We start from the raw sequence: 20521 nt of genomic DNA, 5'->3' as shown, positions 1-20521 counted from the left end.
GTCGGGGGAGGGCCGAGGCCAGGAAGCGCCTGAGTGCGAAGTCCCAAACCACAGGCCGGCTCAGGGCGGGGCCACCAGGTAGCGGCTTTTCCCTGCCCCGCGCAGGCTCCCAGGAGGCTGCGGTCAGAGGCTGCCTGTAGGGTGTCCGACCACAGCTCTGTGCTGACTGAGAGCCCGCAGTCTGTGGGAATAGCACTCGACTCCCGACACCAGTGGCCTTGAGCAGAATGGAGCTGAAATGGGATGGGACAGAGCGCATGACTGTGGACTATGTGAAGGGAATCCTGCAACCCACGCCCACCTGCGACAGCTGGGACCAGATCTGGGACTTCCAGGCCAGGCCCGAGGACCTGCTCATCTGCACCTACCCTGAAGCAGGTGGGGCGGGCAGGGAGCAGGGGAGGGGGCGGGAAATGCCTTAATAGTGAAATAAAGAGATGACCGGGTTTCAGAGGAGGCTGCTGGCTGGGCAGAGTGAGGCCACAGCAAATCGCCGTGGAAACTGAAACTAAAATGACCTACAAGTTTTAAGCGATTAATTCTTCCAGCAACGCACATTTCGTTTTACTTCCTCAGAAGAGCGTGAATAAAACAGCAAAGAACAAAAGGGCTCTAGACTTGGTGACTGATTCGTTCCCCAGGCAGGCCTTCCTGTGGGCCTGGTACAAAGCCGCTCTGTGTGGGTGAGCAGGAAAGGGACCCAGGCTGATTTGGGGACGAGTAGGGGAGCTGTGGTTCTGCACTGCTGACCTGCTCAGCAGCCCTCAAATCTGCAGGTCAGGAGCGGAGAGCTGTTCTTCCTAAGTGTCCCAGTTATGCCCCAATTAATTAATGATCTGTCTAGATTTAGTGGGACATACGCAGGTGACCAGGGGTCAGCAATAACGGCCTATCCCCTGGTACTTCAAACCTAGACAGTTGAGCCGAGCCGGAACACATGAACACACAGACAGAATTAGTATGCAATCACAACTATTCCTAGTGGGTCCTAGGCTCCAGCAAATGCGCCCGGCGATGCGCACCGAAAGACGGACGATGAAGACAGAGACAGACGGGCGGCCGCAGTTGGGTCAGGCTCACACAGCACAGCAGTCAATCAGGGGCTCGTCTCACGGAGTGACGTGGAGTCCGCCTCTCATCAGGCAGGAGATGTCCACTGAAGAAAATCTGCTCTTATACAGCCAGTAGTAAACAACTTGTGTCTTATCCGTGTGGGCCAGACGGTGTGCCTTATGCTAGGAGCAGGGTGTTTACACTTTAAGGGCTTAGGGCATTCACATCAAGATAGTGGGGCATTCACCACATTTTGGAAGTTACAGAGTATTGGGGTCTTCACACAGCAAACATTTCACACAGTAATTATTTCCACACATTAGAGGGGTTTCCTTATGACCATAACATTATTATAACATTCCACCTGGTGGTCCCCGAGGGACATATGGGGAGGGGGACCACAGGGAGCCAAAAATTAATTTTATTTTTTCTGCAGCGTAGGAATCTAATGAAGAAGGAGAGGAGGTAGATAATGGCTAAGACAAATAAAATGGTTTTAGCTGTTTGCCAAGTAGAGGTGACAGAGTTCCATCCTTTTTGGATGTAATAGAGGGGGTTAAAGAGATTCCAGTGTGGGGTGCAAGGTACAGTCCTCCAGAGAGAAGCGATGGTGGTCCTGAAGTCGCAGTGTTTGTCAAGGTCGGCCAGGTCTGCAGCTGTGTTGAGGGTCATGCTGTTGGGTGTCAGGAGTAGGTGGTCGATGGCTTTCAATGTTGCTCCAAGTTTCTTGATGGTGTCATCAGAGTGTTTCTGGAGTTCTTTTAACTTAGAAATGGTGTTATTAATGGAAACGGGTTGGTGTAATGCTTCAGGGAGATAGAGAATTGGATAGGTACAGAGGGATGAAAATATAGGGAAGTTCTTTCAATAAAGGAGGAATATTGGGTGTCATTAAGATATATAATATTCATAGGGTGAGAAAGAAGGGTGCAGTTATTAGAAGAATCAAGAGGAAGGTCAGAATTAGAGGTATAATCATAATATGTAATATTCACAAAGCAGGTAAGGAAATAAAAATGGCCGAAGTTATATATAAGGGGTTCTGGGGTATGGGGGTTCATGGGGACTGAGAAGAGGGACAGTTGAAGTGGGTTGGCAGCAATGTAGATATTAGGTGTGAATTCAACAAGGGAGTTTCGGGGGGAGAAGTAAGGTTCAGCATAAAGTAGGTCAGAATCGGGTTTAGCCCACGTACCGTCAGGTAAGAGTGCAGGGAGATTTAGGGCAGAATATCCGACCAGGTGTTCGCCACCTATTGTAGGAAGAATAGTTAGTTGGCAAGAGAATAAATCGCAGCCAACAGGTTTAGAGAAATCAACCATAGCGGTTGAATCACTCCAGGTTGGGTTGAAGCCATGTCCCAGAAGCATAGGGTATGAATGTCTTTAAGAGCACAGTGAGGAAGTTTTGGGTTTGTTGGCAGGAATAAAGTAGTTGGAAGTCTGAGAACCTGGTATTGAGATCCTGAAGGTCTACGTGAAGCTGGCGGATGTTGTCATCCATGGTTTTTGCTCCGGCTGAGAGTAGTTTCAGTTGCTGTTGGGTTTGGATTGCTAATTCATAGGCTGAGTGGAAATTTCTAGATATAAGGTGTAAGCGTTCATTATATCTAGAGTTTTGAAGTTTGGTGTATTTTTGTAGGTCTAAAGATATTTCGGCAATTTTGACAGTGTTAGCTAAAGAGACCGTGAGAGAAAGAGCTGCAACAGCGAGTCCAAGTTGAAGCAAGTGTCTGCGGTTGGTTTGTCCAATAGATGGCAGTGATGGAAGGTTAACTTGGAGTTTATTTCTGAGGGGTGCGCATTGGGGAATGATAGTAGTTACTAGAAAATCTTGTTTTGTAAAAATAATAGTTGTAGAGTGGATTATAGGTCTGTAGATAATTCTCATTGGGTTGTTTGTTTGGGTTATAATTGGTGGTGGTGGAGATGTAGAAGGTTGAGGGTTGGTGATGCCATAAGAGAATAGTGGTTGGTAGTGGTATGTTCTAAGGCATACTGTGCTGTTATAACATCCTCTATGAATAACGCAAGGTTGAAGAGGGTTTTTTGTAAAGCAATCCGCAAAAGAGAGTTGTGTGTAATACAGTGTGGTTTGTAATGGGTGAGTAAGAGTGTAGGTATAATTTGTTCCATGCACCATCCATATAGTGGAGCATGTATTGTTGGTATCTTTGTGATAGGGTTCCTGAAAGTCTGTGTGTGTTTGTTGGATTAATGTTTGCTCCAAAATTGTAGAACCATGCAATAGGTTTCAGACCATATGAGATGTTATATGTAAGGTTTACAAGGTCGTCCTGAATATTTAAACATGAATGGTGTCTTAGGTCAGGATTAGAGATGATATTAGGTCTGATTACAGTTTTAGGGTATTGATAAATGTATGTGGTGGAGTCGCTGGGTGAATTGGCAGTGTCTACGCTATTGCCAGTAGTGAATTTGAAAGGAATAGAAAAGTTAGTCCAGGAGGTAATAGGGAATGGGCCATAAGAATATGGATTTGTGTGAAGAGAATTGAAGGAAGAAGCATAGGTTTGATGTGTCTGGAGTAGGTAGGGTAGTTTGAATCCCACGAATTGGAGGTGAGAGACACAGCCACCTGTAAGGCTATACATGGGCGTAGTCCTTTTAAGTAGGAAGACTGGGAATTTGTAGTTTCCTTTCGACCATGAAACATTTGCCCATGTGTAAGGGTCTCCATCAAGGGTGTAGTAGAGAGTGTTTCTGAGGGTATTGTAGATATTGCTGTGTGTTATATTAGGAAGTTTCACAATGGGGAGTTTAGGGTATGTTGCATGAAAGTTGGGAGATAGGGGTATGTTAGTGAGATTTGCAAGAATGTATGCTCTGTGTCTGGTTGCTGTAGTGTTACAGAGGTGAGATCCATTAAAGGAGTAAACAGGTTTGTCTTCAAGTAATGTGTGTGTGTTGGATATGACTCCTGGGAAATGTGGTGTTGTGAAGTTTGTTTTCCAAAATCCCCAAAATTCGGGTTGGGATACTTTCCATTTAACGGATTCGTGTTGTCTGACAGTGTGTGCCTGGAGAAGCCATAAGACTTGAGGAGAGACTTTCTCCATGGCATTGAAGCAATTGAGAACCGTAAGAAGTTCAATGTATGCTCCAAGAACTAAATCAGAGTCATCATTTTTTTCTGTTTAAAGAAATTTTCTATGTTGGACTGGGTGTCATTCGGGATAAATGCAATGAAGCATATGCGAGCTATTTTACCAAGTTTAAGATTGTTATTAATTTGGAGTAAAGGATTGTTGAAATTTTTAAATACAAGTGGTGTAATGAGATCTGTAAGAACTTGTGGAATATGTATGGCCAGAAATTTTAGTCTGAGGTTAAAAATTCCTGAGGGGTTATGACGTCCTCTAGTGGTGTTGTAAGAGGTGATATAAGTGTTGGTGACATGAGTCAATGCAGAAGTTGCCGAAGATTGGAAAGTTAGGAAAGCCTATGAGGTAGTATTGATAATATGTAATACTGTTTTCTGTGATTATATGAGTCATATTAAAATGTTCCATTTCATTGAATCCTAGTGGGAGAGTTGGGTTTAGTAGGTGGTGAAAAGAATGGATGTCTGTTAAAGATAGGTATTCCTGTAGGTGTTGTTGTAGGTGTAGATGTTGTAATTGTGTCATTTGTGTATTCATCATAACCCAAATTCTCATAATCCTCAAAATTGTCTCCCTCTTCACCCATGTACCAGAAATGCATTAGTCTTTCCATAAAGGGAATGACATTGAGATTTGCTCTTTGTATACATGAGTAACAAAGGGATCTATGTTTTGGATGGGTTGAGAATAAGAGGATTTGTTAATGGTTTTATATGTTGTAGTTGATGGTTCACAATGCTGTGTGTCTATGATTGATATTGATCTAGTGGTGAGTGCATCTTGAAACCATTGAAGTGGTGTGCAGTTTTTCAGTTGGGTGTAGTAATGAGCTCTAAGAGTCCTTTGCTCAGAATTTAGTGCAAGGGTTTGGCAAGAGTGTGCAGGAAGGTATGCAGGGCAGAGTTTATAGGTGCTATGGTAGTAGATCGAGGTATTAAAATCAAAGTGTCCTATAGAGTATGAGAATAAGGAAGTATTATTTGTCACTATGTGTACAGTTGGGTACACATAGTGTTTTCCCGATTTTTTTCAGTTTAGGTATATGGGTAGGATGTGTAAGAAAGATAAGTGAAGGGATTGTTGTTGTGGTAGTAGAGGGAGCAGTGGTAGGGTTCGAGATAGAAGTAGTGATTATAGAAGTATGGGTTGAGGCATTGGAGGTATCAATAGTAGTGGTAGCATTAGCAGAGGTGGCAGTAATAAGGGAGAGCATAAAGACTAGCGGTAACAGAAAATATCTAATTGCATGTCTCCCTGTTCTAAATCCTGAATGATGTCTTGTGCTAAAGTGCATGGTGATTTCTTCCTGAGTGATACTGGGTATGCATTCCCATATTGGCAGCGTGAGGGGAAATGGTGGGGATTGATAGTGGAGCATAAGAAGCAATGAAGGAGGTTGCTAATGAGAGTAGTTGGGATAGGATCTGGGTCTCTATTAGGAGAGTAGATGGCTGCCTCCACCAAGCGAGTGTAGTGCTGTAAGAGGTGGAGGTAATTAATAGTAATTTGCTCTGGGAGATATTCAGCAAATGCTTGAATATCTGCCGAAACCAGTTTGGCTCAGTGGATAGAGCGTCGGCCTGCGGACTGAAAGGTCCCAGGTTCGATTCCGGTCAAGGGCATGTACCTGGGTTGTGGGCACATCCCCAGTAGGGGGTGTGCAGGAGGCAGCTGATCGATGTTTCTCTCTCATTGATGTTTCTAACTCTCTATCTCTCTCCCTTCCTCTCTGTAAAAAAATCAATAAAATATATTTTAAAAAATGCTTGAATATCATCCAGCAGGTTATGGAGACTTTGTCTCACTGGGCCTGTGAGGCTAGTCTGTAGGTTTGCTGGGTTTTCAGAATAAGAGTTGGGTATCCAGCAGTACCAAGAATCATTACATATCAGGGGGTGAAGTCGTATGCGATAATTGTCAAGAGCAATACCAGGGTAAGGAGGAATTGTTGGGTATGGGGCTCGTTCTGAAGGAGGGTTAATTGGAAGTGGGGTAGAGAGAACAGTAGGGTAAGTGGGGGATTGGTTTGGTGTGGATTGTGGGGGTACTGGGACTGCTGAGATTTCTTCTAGAAATTCATCTAGTTGTTCCGGGTTTCCAGTGCCTGATCACTGAAAAAGAGAGGGGTACTATTTGTTTAGGATGCAGAGGGTATAGTTATAAAGAGCGGAGCAGGGGTTTTTTAAGGTCTCTAGGGTCGCGTGGACGGTGATGGCGGGCTCGGTGGTGGTGGTATTGTCACATGAAAGATACGGACACCACACCACATCCAATGGAGTGTCAGTGGGGTTGCTAAGAGTGCTATAAGGAGGAGGAATCCAAAGAGGGAGATGCAGACAGTCCTTAAGCACATTGTTAAGGAGGCATTTGAGAGTCAACACTAGAACTAGTGTGGGAAGGATTGAGAAGGGGAGTGAGAGAAGTGTGTAGAGATCAATATAGAAGCTTTTGGGTGAGCAGTTGGGTCATGCCAGAGGGTAGAGTTCTGTAGTTTGGTTTGTTGTAGGTGTCCTAGACTGTTTACAGTCCAGAAGAGCGATGATCCAGAGTGGGCGATTATTTCCTGTGGGGATAAGGAGCCAGCCTTAGCGGATTTGGTTAAGATTTTATAGGGTAATTTTTTGGTGATATTGAGGGGTGGTTCATGATCTGCAATGGAATTATTTACAACTAGAGGCCCGGTGCACAAAAATTTGTGCACTGGGGGGGGTGTCCCTCAGCCCGGCCTGTGCCCTCTTGCAGTCTGGGACCCCTCAGGAGATAACGACCTGCTGGCTTAGGCCTGCTCCTGGGTGGTAGAGGGCAGGCCCAATCCCTAGGTGCAGCCCCTGGTCAGGCTCAGAGCAGGGCTGATTGGGGAGTTGGGGCGCCACCCCCTGTCATGCACAGAGCAGAGCGGATTGGGAGGTTGCGATGCCACCCTCAGTCACGCTCAGGGTGGGGCCGATTAGGGGGTTGGGGCAACGCCCCCTGTCACACTCAAGGCAGGGTCGATGAGGAGGTTGCGGCGCCACCCCCTGTCACGCACAGAGCAGGGCCAATCAGGGGGTTGGGGCGCCGCCACTGTCACACTCAGGGCAGGGCCGATGGGGAGGTTATGGCTCTACCCTGTCACACACAGAGCAGGGTAGATAGGGAGGTTGTGGCCCCGTCCCCTGTCACACACAGAGCTGCATGGCGATCAGGGGGTTTGGGCGCTGCCCCCTGTCACACTGATCCGGTGCCAGGAGGCCTCGAGGCTCCGCTGATCCCGGTGCTGGGAGGCATATTACCCTTTTACTATATAGGATAGAGGCCTGGAGGCCAGCTGGTTTGCCCTGAAGGGTGTCCTGGATCAGGGTGGGGGTCCCCACTGGGGTGCCAGCCTGGATGAGGGGATGATGGCTGTTTGCAGCTGGTCACACACCCTTCAGGGTGGGGGTCCCCACTGGGGTGCCTGGCCAGTCTGGGTGAGGGGCTGAGGGCTGCTTTCAGGCTGGCGGTTGTTGACTGAAGCTCCCAACCACTCCTTTTTTTTCTCTTTTTTTTTATTTTATTCTGGTCCAGCTTTAGCTCTGGCTCTAGCTCTGAGGCTTCCTATCTGGTTTGTTTGCCGTTCTATAATCGAAACAATGTATAACTTCAGCTCTGAGATCCCGGCAGGCTGAAAGCTGGTTTCTGGGGTTTTGTTTAGCTTCTTATTTGCAACATAGTACATAGTTGCTTAGAGTTGCAACTCAGAGGCCGGCAAGTCAGGCGGGGAACGTTGGAGTCTGCAGTCACTGGAGCAAGCAAGCCTCATGTTCGCTTCCAGCTGCCTGGCTTCCGGCCGCCATCTTGGCTGACAGTTAATTTGCATATACTCACTGATTAGCCAATGGGAAAGGTAGCGGTCGTACGCTAATTACCATGTTTCTCTTTTATTAGTGTAGATGTGTGGTTGGAGTAATTCTTCTATTGGGGAAAGTCTATTTGCCTTAGGTGTGGAGTTTAGTTGTAGACATGCTTTGTCTAGTAATTCTTGTAGTGTCTTGAATGACCTGTCCATGAGTAGTGTTTGCCGTTTGTGTTTGAGGAGGCCATTGTGTCTATGTGTCCAGCTGCTTGTGGGTTATAAGGCAGGTGGAAATTCCAATCGATGGCTAAGTCTTGTGCTTCTTGTTGGACTGATGATGCTGTGAAGTGTGTGCCTTGGTCTGATTGAAAGATTTGCAGTGGTCCATAGAATGAGAACCATGTTGAGAGTGCTTGAATAGTGGTTTTTGCATTTGGATGTCTTGAGGCATAAGCATAAAGTATTCCAGTTGCTGTATCAACAATAGTGCATGCATATTTGTCTGCAAAGGGTACCTGAAGTGGTCCAATAAAATCAATTTGTAAGGCTTGATTAGGCAAGCCTAATCAAGTCTTAGGCACAAATGCATTAGTCAGTCTGGGTGTTATAAGAGATTTAAACGTGTGAGTGCCTTTGCATTGTTCACAGGAATTGATTGCTTGCTTGATGAGTTTAATGGGTGCCTTTAGGTTCCTCTTAGCAGGGGTCCTCAAACTACAGCCCACGGGCCACATGCAATACAAATACTGTATTTGTTCCCGTTTTGTTTTTTTACTTCAAAATAAGATATGTGCAGTGTGCATAGGAATTTGTTCATAGTTTTTTTTAAATTATAGTCCGGCCCTCCAACAATCTGAGGGACAGTGAACTGGACCCCTGTTTAAAAAGTTTGAGGACCCCTGCATCTTAAGGAACCAAGGGGCAAGAGAAGAATGTTTGAGGTATCCTAATGTTGTACGTATCTGTTGTATAGATTGTGGTGCAAAGGTGAGTTCTGACGTAGATGGGAGCAATTTGTATTTGCCATTTTCTTTCCTAAATTTAAGTTTAGGAAGAAGGGTGATGGACTAGTCATTATTTTCATTTCTTACTAATTTTAGATTAATTGCTAATGATTTTGATTTGTCCACGATAGTGATGTTGTCTTCAGGTGTGATGCCTTCTGCTAATGTATCTGCTATTGGGTTGTGGAGCATGTGGGTGTTTTGTCTGTGGCGTGAGCGTTGACATGCATCATTGTATATTTTATTTTATTTTAAACTTAAAGAATGTTTATTGAAAGATACACAAAGGGAGTCAAAGACATTTGGAAGAAGATACATGCATCACATATAATAGGCAAAGGGCCACCCACCCAATGGGCAAAAACATGGCCAATAAACATGAAAATATGCTATGCTTTGCTAGTAATTGAACAAATGAACATGTAAACCCCATGAGAAAACATTTTATACCAACCAGACTGGCAATCAAAAACAATATTGTAATAGCAATGATTAGCAAAGGGTATAGAACACCAATGTATTTCTGGTGACAATGTAAACTGGTATAATTCTCTTTAGAAACCAAATTCAGTTTACCATTATTTAATAACTTTGAAGGTATATCCAATGAACCAGCAATTCCACACCAAGAAATACACCCTGGAAAAATCGTTGCATAGGTGTACTTAGGGAAATATACAAAAGAGCTCCTAGCAGCATTATTTCTAATAGCAAAATAAATAGAAATAACCCAGATGCTAATCAATAGCTAAATGGATTAATTAATACCAGTTACACAGAACCACACAAGTGAGTCTCAGAAATATAATGCTGAACAAAAAAAAGTGCCTTGTAAAAGAATGCATGAAAATGATTCCTTTTATATTACGAGAAAAAAAAACCATGCAAAATTGTTCAAGATGTTTTTGGGACAAAGCCTAGGTGATAAATCTATGAAGAAATACAAAGGAATAATAAACAAAAAGCTCTCAATGGGGGTTATCTCTGAGAGGGGTGGGGGGGGAGATTTAAGGGATAGTCCTGTTGCCCATCATAAATGTAAGGTCTGGGGCTGGGAAAATAGGGTCTTTCCTGATCCCACCAGCTGAGTTGAACAAAACAACCCAGAACTGCCGAGCCACATCCTGCTGGACAATAGCTGCCATCCTGGGACCCACCAGAGCATCCTGTTGTGCTGATGGCCAATAAATAACCACCGGAGACTTCTCAAGATGGCCAGGGTGCAGCTGTACCAACTTCCCGCTCATCAATCACCCTCCACAAGCTACCTCAGATAAACCTGATTGGTCCAACAGCAGCATAAAAAAGCTCTGCCAGGCATAGCGGGTGTGACTCCCCCGGCCTGCACCCCCAGACCGTGGGACCTTGCCCGAGAGCTTCCAATAAACGCGATATTTTGCTCTTACCCTGCTTGTCTTGGTCAATTTATTGGCTTTGGTCAGATTAAATCTTAAATCTCAGATTAAACCTTACATTAAACCTAACAATAAACTGGGAGGTGAGTTCATAGGTGTTCATTTTATCATAAGTCTTTATGCCTTAGATTCATTTTCCTTTTTCTTTTTTTTTAAATTAAATCTTTATTGTTCAGATTATTACAGTTGTTCCTCTTTTTTCCCCCCATAGCTCTCCTCCACCCAGGTCCCACCCCACCCTCTGCCCTTAACCCTCCCACTGTCCTCATCCATAGGTGTATGATATTTGTCCAGTCTCTTCCTGCACCCCCACACCCCTTTCCCCCCAAGAATTATCAGTCCACTCCCTTTCCATGCCCCTGGTTCTATTATATTCACCAGTTTACTCTGTTCATCAGATTTTTTATTCACTTGATTTTTAGATTCACTTGTTGATAGATATGTATTTGCTGTACATAATTTTTATCTTTACCTTTTTCTTCTTCCTCTTCTTAAAGGATACCTTTCAGCATTTCATATAATGCTGGTTTGGGGTGATGAACTCCTTTAGCTTTTTCTTATCTGTGAAGCTCTTTATCTGACCTTCAATTCTGAATGATAGCTTTGCTGGATAAAGTAATCTTGGTTGTGGGTTCTTGCTATTCATCACTTTGAATATTTCTTGCCACTCTCTTCTGGCCTGCATAGTTTCTGTTGAGAAATCAGCTGACAGTCATATGGGTACTCCCTTGTAGGTAACTGACTTTCTTTCTCTTGCTGCTTTTAAGATTCTCCCTTTGTCTTTTGCTCTTGGCATTTTATTTTATTTTATTTATTTATTTTTTTTAAATATATTTTATTGATTTTTTACAGAGAGGAAGGGAGAGAGATAGAGAGTTAGAAACATCGATGAGAGAGAAACATCGATCAGCTGCCTCCTGCACATCTCCTACTGGGGATGTGCCCGCAACCCAGGTACATGCCCTTGACCGGAATCGAACCTGGGACCTTTCAGTCCGCAGGTCGACGCTCTATCCACTGAGCCAAACCGGTTTCGGCTGCTCTTGGCATTTTAATTATGATGTGTCTTGGTGTGGTCCTCTTTGGATTCCTTTTGTTTGGGGTTCTCTGCACTTCCTGGACCTGTAAGTCTATTTCTTTCACCAGGTAGAGGAAGTTTTCTGTCATTATTTCTTCAAATAGGTTTTCAATATCTTGCCCTCTTTCTTCTTCTGGCACCCCTATAATTCAGATGTTGGTACACTTGAAGTCCCAGAGGCTCCTTACACTATCTTCATATTTTTGGATTCTTTTTTCTTTTCTTTTTTTTAAAATTAAATCTTTATTGTTCAGATTACATTTGTTCCTCCCCCCCCCCCATAACTCCCCTCCTCCCAGTTCCCGCCCCACCCTCCGCCCTCATTCCTCACCCACTGTCCTCATCCATAGGTGCACGATTTTTGTCCAGTCTCTTCCCGCATCTCCCATTCCCCTTCCCCCCCCCCCAAGAATAGTCTGCCCATTCCCTTTCTATGTCCCTGATTCATTATAATCACCAGTTCATTCTGTACATCAGATTATTTATTCACTTGATTCTTAGATTCACTTGTTGATAGATGCATGTTTGTTGTACACAATTTGTATCTTTACCTTTTTCTTCTTCCTCTTCTTAAAGGATACCTTTCAGCATTTCATATAATGCTGGTTTGGTGGTGATGAACTCCTTTAGCTTTTCCTTATCTGTGAAGCTCTTTATCTGACCTTCAATTCTGAATGATAGCTTTGCTGGATAAAGTACTCTTGGTTGTAGGTTCTTGGTATTCAGCACTTTGAATATTTCTTGCCATTCCCTTCTGGCCAGCAAAGTTTCTGTTGAGAAATCAGCTGACAGTCGTATGGGTATTCCCTTGTTTGTAATTGAGTCTCTTTCTCTTGCTGCTTTTAAGATTCTCTCTTTGTCTTTTGCTCTTGGCATTTTAATTATGATGTGTCTTGGTGTGGTCCTCTTTGGATTCCTTTTGTTTGGGGTTCTCTGCGCTTCTTGGACCTGTAAGTCCATTTCTTTCACCAGGTGGGGGAAGTTTTCTGCCATTATTTCTTCAAATAGGTTTTCAATATCTTGCTGTCTCTCATCTTCTGGCACCCCAATAATTCTGACATTAGTGCGCTTGAAGCTGTCCCAGAGGCTCCTTACACTATCTTCGTATTTTCGGATTCTTTTTTCATTTTGCTTTTCCGGTTGGGTGTTTTTTGCTTCTTCGAATTTCAAATCTTTGGCTTGATTCTTGCACTCCTCTGGTCTGCTATTGGGTATAATATTCTTTATTTCAGTCCTTGTATGCTTAATTTCTAGTTTCTTTATCGTAGCATCGAGGGTCTCATTATTTTTTGTGAGGCTCTCCACAAGTTTATTGCAAGCCCTCAAAATTGCGTTTTTTAGCTCCATATCCTCCATTTCTGTCATGTTTTTTTGTCTCCGCATTTTTTATGCTTTCTTGGTGCACCCCCTTGTGGTCTTTGTGCGCAGTCTTGTTCTAGTTAAGCCTTGATTTTTTTAGTTAATACTGAGGGATTTGACCACCAGGCTGACTGGCTGTGAGAATCAGCTGTGTGGAAAACTTCCGTCCTCTGGGGAGGTGCTAATCTAGCCTTTGCCTGAGGCAATCCGGCAAATGGCTCTGTGCAGGGCTTGGGCGGGGCGGGATCAACAGGGCGGGTGGAGGGAGCAGTTATGGCTGCTCTCAGTCCCTTCCCAGAGGCTCTGCTTCTCAGAACCCCGGCAGCCGCTGCAAACCTCGGAGAGAAAGCTGTCCTCAGATTCCAACTGATGCCAGACAATCCCGCTTCTCCCGTCTGAGTCTGAGTCCCTAGAGATTCGCCCGGATCTGGAGCTCAGAGTCTGAGACTCCCTCCCGACTGAAAACGACAACGGCGCCCTCAGCCACCAGCCCGCTTTGCGCGCGCACCTCGGTACCTTTGTATTTTCCACACTGCGCCTCCTCTGAGCCTCGGTTTGCTGTTGTCTTTCCTTCTAGTTGAAGAGTCTCTCCTCAGCCAGCTTTCCTGTGGTTCTGGGTGATGTCTGTTCCGTCTTTTAGTTGTATTTTTGAAGTGGTTGTTTGCGGCGGCAGTCTTGGTGTTTACCTATGCTGCCATCTTGGTTCTCCTGGATTCTTTTTTGTTTTTGCTTTTCCGGTTGGGTATTTTAAATCTTTGACTTGATTCTTGGGATCCTCTTGTCTGCTGTTGGATCTCTGTATATTATTCTTTATTTCAGTCAGTGTATGCTTAATTTCTAGTTGGTCTTTTTTCATATCCTCCAGGGTCTCACTAAATTTGTCAGCAGTTTCCAGAAAATTCTTGAAAAACCTTATAACCGTGGTTTTGAACTCTATATCCAGTAGTTTGCTTTCCTCCATTTCTGTCATTTGTGACCTGTTTCCTTTGTCTCCACATTTTTTATGTTTCCCTGAGTGGCTTTGTGCACTAGGTGTCCTATAGGGCCCAGTGGCTCAGCCTCTCCAATTACCTGAGGTGGACACTCTTGGTGCACCCCTTTGTGGGCTTTGTGCACAGTCTTGTGTAGTTAAGCCTTGATTGTTGTAGGTATCACTGAGAGGAATTGACCTCCAGGCCAATTGGCTGTGAGAATCAGCTGTGTCTGCAGTGGGAGAACTTCTGTGCTGAAGACACCCTTTTGGGGCAAGACTTGCTTCAGTGGGGCTTTGGTGCTCACTGAGTCTGCCCCCTGAGTGTGTCCCTTATGGATCTGAGGAGTTGTAATCTGGATGGTCCCACTCTGACCACTGGGTACACTGGGTCTTGGATCTAAGGAGTTGCTAATTTAGCCTCTTCCTGAGGCTACCCAGCAGGAGCTACAAAGAAATCTGCAGATTCCCCTTTCTTTCTTGGGGTTTGGAGGTGCCCAGATGAGGCCCAGCTGTGAAGCAATGTAAGCCGCTGTGGGGCCTGGGGACTTCTCTTGGAATTTCTGGGTCTGTCTGGCCCAGTTGCAATTTGTTAGGTAATTTTCAGATTGCGAAGGGCCAGGGCATTCCTATGCAAAAGCCTCTGCTGCAGCCTGGGTCGGGTGGGGTCTCAGGGAATCAGCAGGGCAGGGCAAGCAGCTATGGCTGATCCTCAGCCCTGCCCTAAGGGGCCCCACGTCTCAGTGTCCTGGTAATCGCTGCAAGCACCTTTGAGAGAAAGCAGCCCTTGAGTTCAGAGTTCTGCCTTTGCCAGACAGTCCAGTTTCTCCCCGTATGAGTCTGGGTCCCCAGAGACTTCCCGCAACTAGAGTTCAGAGCAGTCGGGAGCTTGAGACTCCCTCCCGATTAAAAAAGACAGCAGCATCCTCAGGTGCCAGCCCCTTTCCGAGCGCTCAAGCCTCCGTACCTCTGCACTCCACCTCCGCAGCTCCTCTGAGTCTCGGTATGCTTTTCTCTTTCCTTCTAGTTGTAGAATTTCCACTCAGCCAGCCTTCCTGTAGTTCTGGATGATGTCCGTTTTGTCTTTTCGTTGTACTTTTGAAGTTGTTGTGGGAGGCAGCAATTTCTGGTGTTTACCTATGCCGCCATTTTGGTTTCTCGTGTCATGTATATTTTAACACTACGGTGTCGGGTGAATTTCCCGCCAAAATATAAGATGGCGGTTCGCATACGCAGGTAGGTATCTTTGTGAACGGCAAACAAACAAATATTTGGTAATACGCAGTTACAATCGGCCCGAGTTTACACGTTTCCCGCACTCCATCGCAAATCTATATGAACGGAGTTAAGACGGCTCCCGCGGAGTACGCGCAATTCACGCGAGCCGACTTAACTCGTTTCCCGCAATCCAAGTGTTAATTTGCTTGGAGAGGCCGTAGAGTTTTATCCAATAGTCTTGTGACCATAAAGGTTTGCGATTAATTAACCAGCCTTTTTACCATTCAGTGATTCCTTTACAGACTGCCCATGAGTCGGAAAAGACGTAAATTTTGAGCTTATGATTGTCAATTGAGTCCTTAAAGGCTAAATATGTAGCTATGAGTTCAGCATGTTAAGCAGATTTGGACCTACTAGTCGTCGTTAGCACTTGTGATGTCGCTGGATTGAAGGCTGCTGCTCTCCATTCGCACGGGTCACCGGTTACAGAAACTGATCTGTCTGTAAACCAGGCGTTGTTAAGTTCAGGGCTATATTGTGGCCCTTTCACACTGATCGGATTGGGTGGTCTTACAAACTTGTTGGCACGGGTAGGTGGTTCCACCTCAAGTTTGTTGACCTCCTTGGTGAGGAGGGCTGGTTCACTGGAGCCAGAGGTTTCTCGTGTGTTAATGTACCACTTCCCCGAGAGAACCTTTTCATCCATTTGGGAACCTGCCAATTCTTCAGCTGACATTTTGAGCCATGCCTTAAGGGGCAATGTGCTGTGCACGGTTATTGGGTTAAGTCCAGTCAGGGGCTCCATGTGCAAAATGCCACATAGAGTGTCCAGGTTAGTTTCTGAAAATGAGAGAATTTGTGGTAAGAGTTAGGGAATCTCTGAGTCCAGAATCCTACAGGCATTAGTTTTTCGTCTTCTGTTCCTCTTTTGTCTAGTCCCCAGCTAGTTTCATGTTCTGCCATGAAACTAATGCCTAGTATTATTTTGTCTCCTGGTCTGATACTTTGTAGGGATTGAAAGTGGTGTATGTAATCCTTTAATTGTTTAAATGCTTGTTCCTGTTCTTGGGTTCATATGAAAGATACTGCTTTCCTGGTGACTTTGTATATGGGTTTTGCAATGTCTGCCAGATATGGTATGTGTTGTCTCCAGTACATGAAAAGTCCCATTAATTGTTGTGTTTCTTTTTTGTTGGTTGGGCCTTTTAGGTTTAGCAATTTCTCTATTACTTTGTTCAGTATGTTTCCGCCTGCAGAACTCCAGTGGATGCCTAAAAATGTTGTTTTGGTGTCTGGGGGCTGGATTTTGTCAGGATTAATTATCCAGCCTAGTGATCTCAAATGAGATACTAGTGCGTCTAAGTCAGTTTGAAGGGTATCCTTGTCATTGTTATAGAGTAGGATGTCGTCTATGTATTGTATAATTGTAGATTTACATTTGGTGGGGTCGATGTTATTGGCAAGTAAATTGTGTGCAACTGTAGGTGAATTTTTGTATCCTTGTGGAAGTCTTTTGAATTGCGATTGCTTACCTTGCCATGTAGATGTGGTAATAGGTCTGGATTCCTTAGCTATTGGGATGGCGGAAAACATGTCTGATAGGTCAATTGCTGCCATGCGTTTTGGGTCGGCTTTTTGGGTCATATTGATTACATCTTGTGCGTCAGGCAGGCAGCCATCTCTCTTTGGTGAGGCCTTATTCAGGTTGCGATAGTCTATTGTGATCCTGTAGGTGCCGTTAGGCTTTTTTACAGGCCAGATTGAGCTGTTATAAATGTGTGACCTGCCTGGTTCTATTTTAGCCTCTTCCAGAAGTTTTTTAAGTGCTTTGGTTCCATCATCATGTCCTCCTTTTAGAGGGCTTTGAGGTGTGAATGAATGTGTATTTGGTTCTGGTAATGTTAATGGAGGTATTTGTAGTGCTGTTAAGAATGTCTGTATGTTATGTAATGTAGGTTTATGTATGATGTGACTAAAGAGTTGTGGGATTAAGTCCATACCTATAATGTTTTGAATTTCTGGTGCTATCAAAAAGGTTGCTGGGATTTTCTTTCCTTTATATGCGTCCAGGAGTGGGTGCTGTTCAGATTACATTGCCCATTACTCCTTCTGTGACTACTTTGTTGTGTGTTACTGTGCCTTTTAGTAAAGAGACTTGTGTTCCTGTATCTACTAAAAATGAGTGGTTTTGAAAATGACTTCCATGTAGTGATACTTGTAGTGTTATGTATGGTCTATTGTCATGTTCCATGAGAAATGTTTCTGTAATATTTATGTTGGGGAGGGTTCCAAAGGGTAGGGGTGGGTAAATTTGTTTGTGCCCCCTACTGCTGAACTTGCTGTGGTCGGTGGGAGCCCTACCAGTTTCCCTGATTTGATTTGAGTTTTGTTTAAAGGGGTTAGTGCCTTGTCCATTTTGGAAGGGGTTGGGATTTCGTTTAAAGTTTCGATTTCTAAATAAGTTATTGTTCCCAAAAGGGTCATTTTGTCTGAATGGGTTTTGTGGCTGGGTGGATTGATTATTCCTGAATAGATTATTATTTCTAAATGGATTACTATTGTCTCTGACTGAGTTGTTATTATTACTTCTGAATGGATTATTGTTCTTGAAGAATGAATTGTTCCTTCTCCAGTAATTAGCTTGTCCTTGTCTGTACTGGTCATTCTGCCTGTTTTGATTGGTTTGGCGTGTTTGTAAGGGCTTTGGAGGTCCCCTATACTGTTGCATGGGGAATGAATATTTCTTTGATTCCTCTGCTGTGAAGGCGAATTTCTTTTCTGCTAACAGGTCTTGGTGCAGTTGGATTTTCTTTTTAAAATCCTCTGCAGTGCTGGACCCTGCGATAAGGTTCTGAGGCTGCATTTTGTAGCCATCTGGGCGTTTCTTATTAGTACCTTGACTATCCCTTCTACCTCTGAATTTTCCCATGGTGGTTTAGAGAGGCTTGTTAGAATCACCCATTTCCTTAACTGGGTCTGTAATTGTGTAAGAGACCCCAATGTTCTGACAACTGTCCTGAAGACAGGTCCACTGCTGGGAATGCTCTTCTCCACACATCTCCTATCCAGCTCCATAATGATCTTACTGTATTTGAATGTTGTTCTGCAATTTCCTTTAGTGCTGTTTTTAATTTGGCTAATTGTATTGCATCTATTACTACTGTGAGTTCATCTGCACTTAACATAGATGTGTCGCCTCCAAGTTCATACTATGTCCGTTAATTCTCCTTTAATCAATCGTTTTCTGAGTTCTGCTAATTCCTGCCTTGAAAAGGAGGTGCATTCTACTGATTGCTTCATTTTCCAATCTGATTACCTTCTTTTTTACTACTACTGGCTTGCTGGAGTATTTTGCAACGACCTTCTGTGCTAGTGATCTTCCCTTGTCAGTGTCCTCCTGCAGGTGATGGATTGTCTGTAGTAATATTCTTACTACCTCCTGTGGCCTTCTTTCTATTATTGCAGTGGTTCTCAACCTTCTGGCCCTTTAAATACAATTCCTCAAGTTGTGACCCCCAACCATAAAATTATTTTTGTTGCTACTTCATAACTGTAATTTTGCTACTGTTATGAATCATAATGTAAATATCTGATATGCAGGATGGTCTTAGGCAACCCCTGTGAAAGTCGTTCAAAGGCCAAAGGGGTCGCGACCCACAGGTTGAGAACCACTGTATTATTGGACTCAGATTGTTAGGATCTACTATGTTTTTGCTGAGGCCAGGGGCTGTCTGGATTTTATATTTGGCCCTCAGGGCGTCCTCTACCGTCTCCATTTGCTTTCTGATGGTATGTTAGGCTCGGCAGGGTTGTTTCTTTTGAAAGCTTGTTGAAGAAGTCTTTAACCTTCTGCATGGTGTTGAGTGAGGCGGAGTCTTGGTGCGTACCCACCAAACCGACAGAATCCTTGTGTATGCGGTGTGTTCCTATTGCAGTACGTGGTTTCTAGATGGAGCGTTGTTAGTTTTCTTAGAAAATTAGGGAGAGTTTTAACTAGTTTCTTCAAAATTCTGTTCATAAGTTCTGCTCTGCTGTAAATTTATTCTTCAAAAAAAATTCATTTTCCTTTTACTTTCAGTTTCCTTTAATTTAAATCTCTTAATTTGAAGGGGAGTTTTGATTTTGGACTGAACCCGGTTACGCTCCGGTGTCGAGTCTCCGGATTGGGAACAGGTTGGTTGCTGTAATCCGCCAACTCGGCTCCACTAGGACAGAGAGGCTGCTGCGACCCTCAGGCCTCAGCCAGTCGGGAGTCAGACTCTCCTGGGCAGGCCCTGGCGGTGGACGACCACTGACCCGTGTCCTTAGAGACTAGTTCGCTTTCAGTTGGTGCCAGATTAATCCCCTTTAAACTCGGTGGCTGTTTCCTTAATACTCTGACTGAAACTTGAGTGTCTTTTTGTTGTTGTTGTTTTGTTTTTTTGAGCAGTGGTTCTCAACCATCTGGCCCTTTATTTTATTTATTTATTTTAATTTTGTTTTATTGCTTAAAGTATTACAAAGATTATTACATATGTCTCCTTTTTTTTCCCTGCTTGACATTCCCCCTGCCTCCCCTACCCCCCAGTGTCTTGTGTCCATTGGTTATGCTTATATGTATGCATACTAAGTCCTTCGGTTGATCTCTTACCCCCGCTTCCACCCCCCAACCCTCCCCAACCTTCCCGCTGTAGTTTGACAGTCTGTTCGATGCTGCTCTGCCTCTGTATCTATTTTTGTTCATCAGTTTATAATGGTCTTTATTATCCATGAATGAGTGAGATCATGTGGTATTTTTCTTTCATTGCCTGGCTTATTTCACTAAGCATAATGCTCTCCAGTTCCATCCATGCTGTTGCAAATGGGTAAGAGTTCCTTCTTTTTTTACAGCAGCATAGTATTCCATTGTGTAGATGTACCACAGTTTTCTAATCCATTCATCTGCTGATGGGCACTTGGGCTGTTTCTAGATCTTCGCTATGGTAAATTGTGCTGCTATGAACATAGGGGTACATATAGCCTTTCTGATTGGTGTTTCTGGTTTCTTGGGATATATTCCTAGAAGTGGGATCACTGGGTCAAATCACTGGGAGTTCCATTTTTAACTTTTTGAGGAAATTCCATATTGTCTTCCACAGTGGCTGCACCAGTCTGCATTCCCACCAGCAGTACACGAGTGTTCCCTTTTCTCCACGTCTTCTCCAGCACTTGTTGTTTGTTGATGTGTTGATGATAGCCATTCTGACAGGTGTGAGATGGTACCTCATTGTTGTTTTGATTTGCATTTCTCCGATGATTAGTGACTTTGAGCATGTTTTCATATGTCTCTTGCCTTTCTGAATGTCCTCTTTTGAAAAATGTCTATTTAGGTCCTTTGCCCATTTTTTGATTGGGCTGTTTATCTTCCTTTTGTTAAGTTGTGTGAGTGCCCTATATATGTTGGAGATTAAACCCTTATCGGTGATAACATTGGCAAATACGTTCTCCAATGCAGTGGACTTTCTTGT

At 44.1% G+C, this 20521-nt stretch overlaps 1 pseudogene; it reads left to right on the top strand.

Moving 5' to 3' along the window:
* The first annotated feature begins 91 nt into the window (after positions 1-91).
* LOC139001021 (sulfotransferase 1C4-like) overlaps positions 92-20521 on the top strand; it is a 31671-nt pseudogene continuing 11241 nt past the window's right edge.

Source organism: Myotis yumanensis, unplaced genomic scaffold (genome assembly GCF_028538775.1).
Source record: "Myotis yumanensis isolate MYYU_CA2020_CCGP unplaced genomic scaffold, mMyoYum1.0.hap1 SCAF_66, whole genome shotgun sequence".
In the NCBI taxonomy this organism is placed as follows: domain Eukaryota; kingdom Metazoa; phylum Chordata; class Mammalia; order Chiroptera; family Vespertilionidae; genus Myotis; species Myotis yumanensis.
This window is presented reverse-complemented; position numbering and strand designations above follow the sequence as displayed.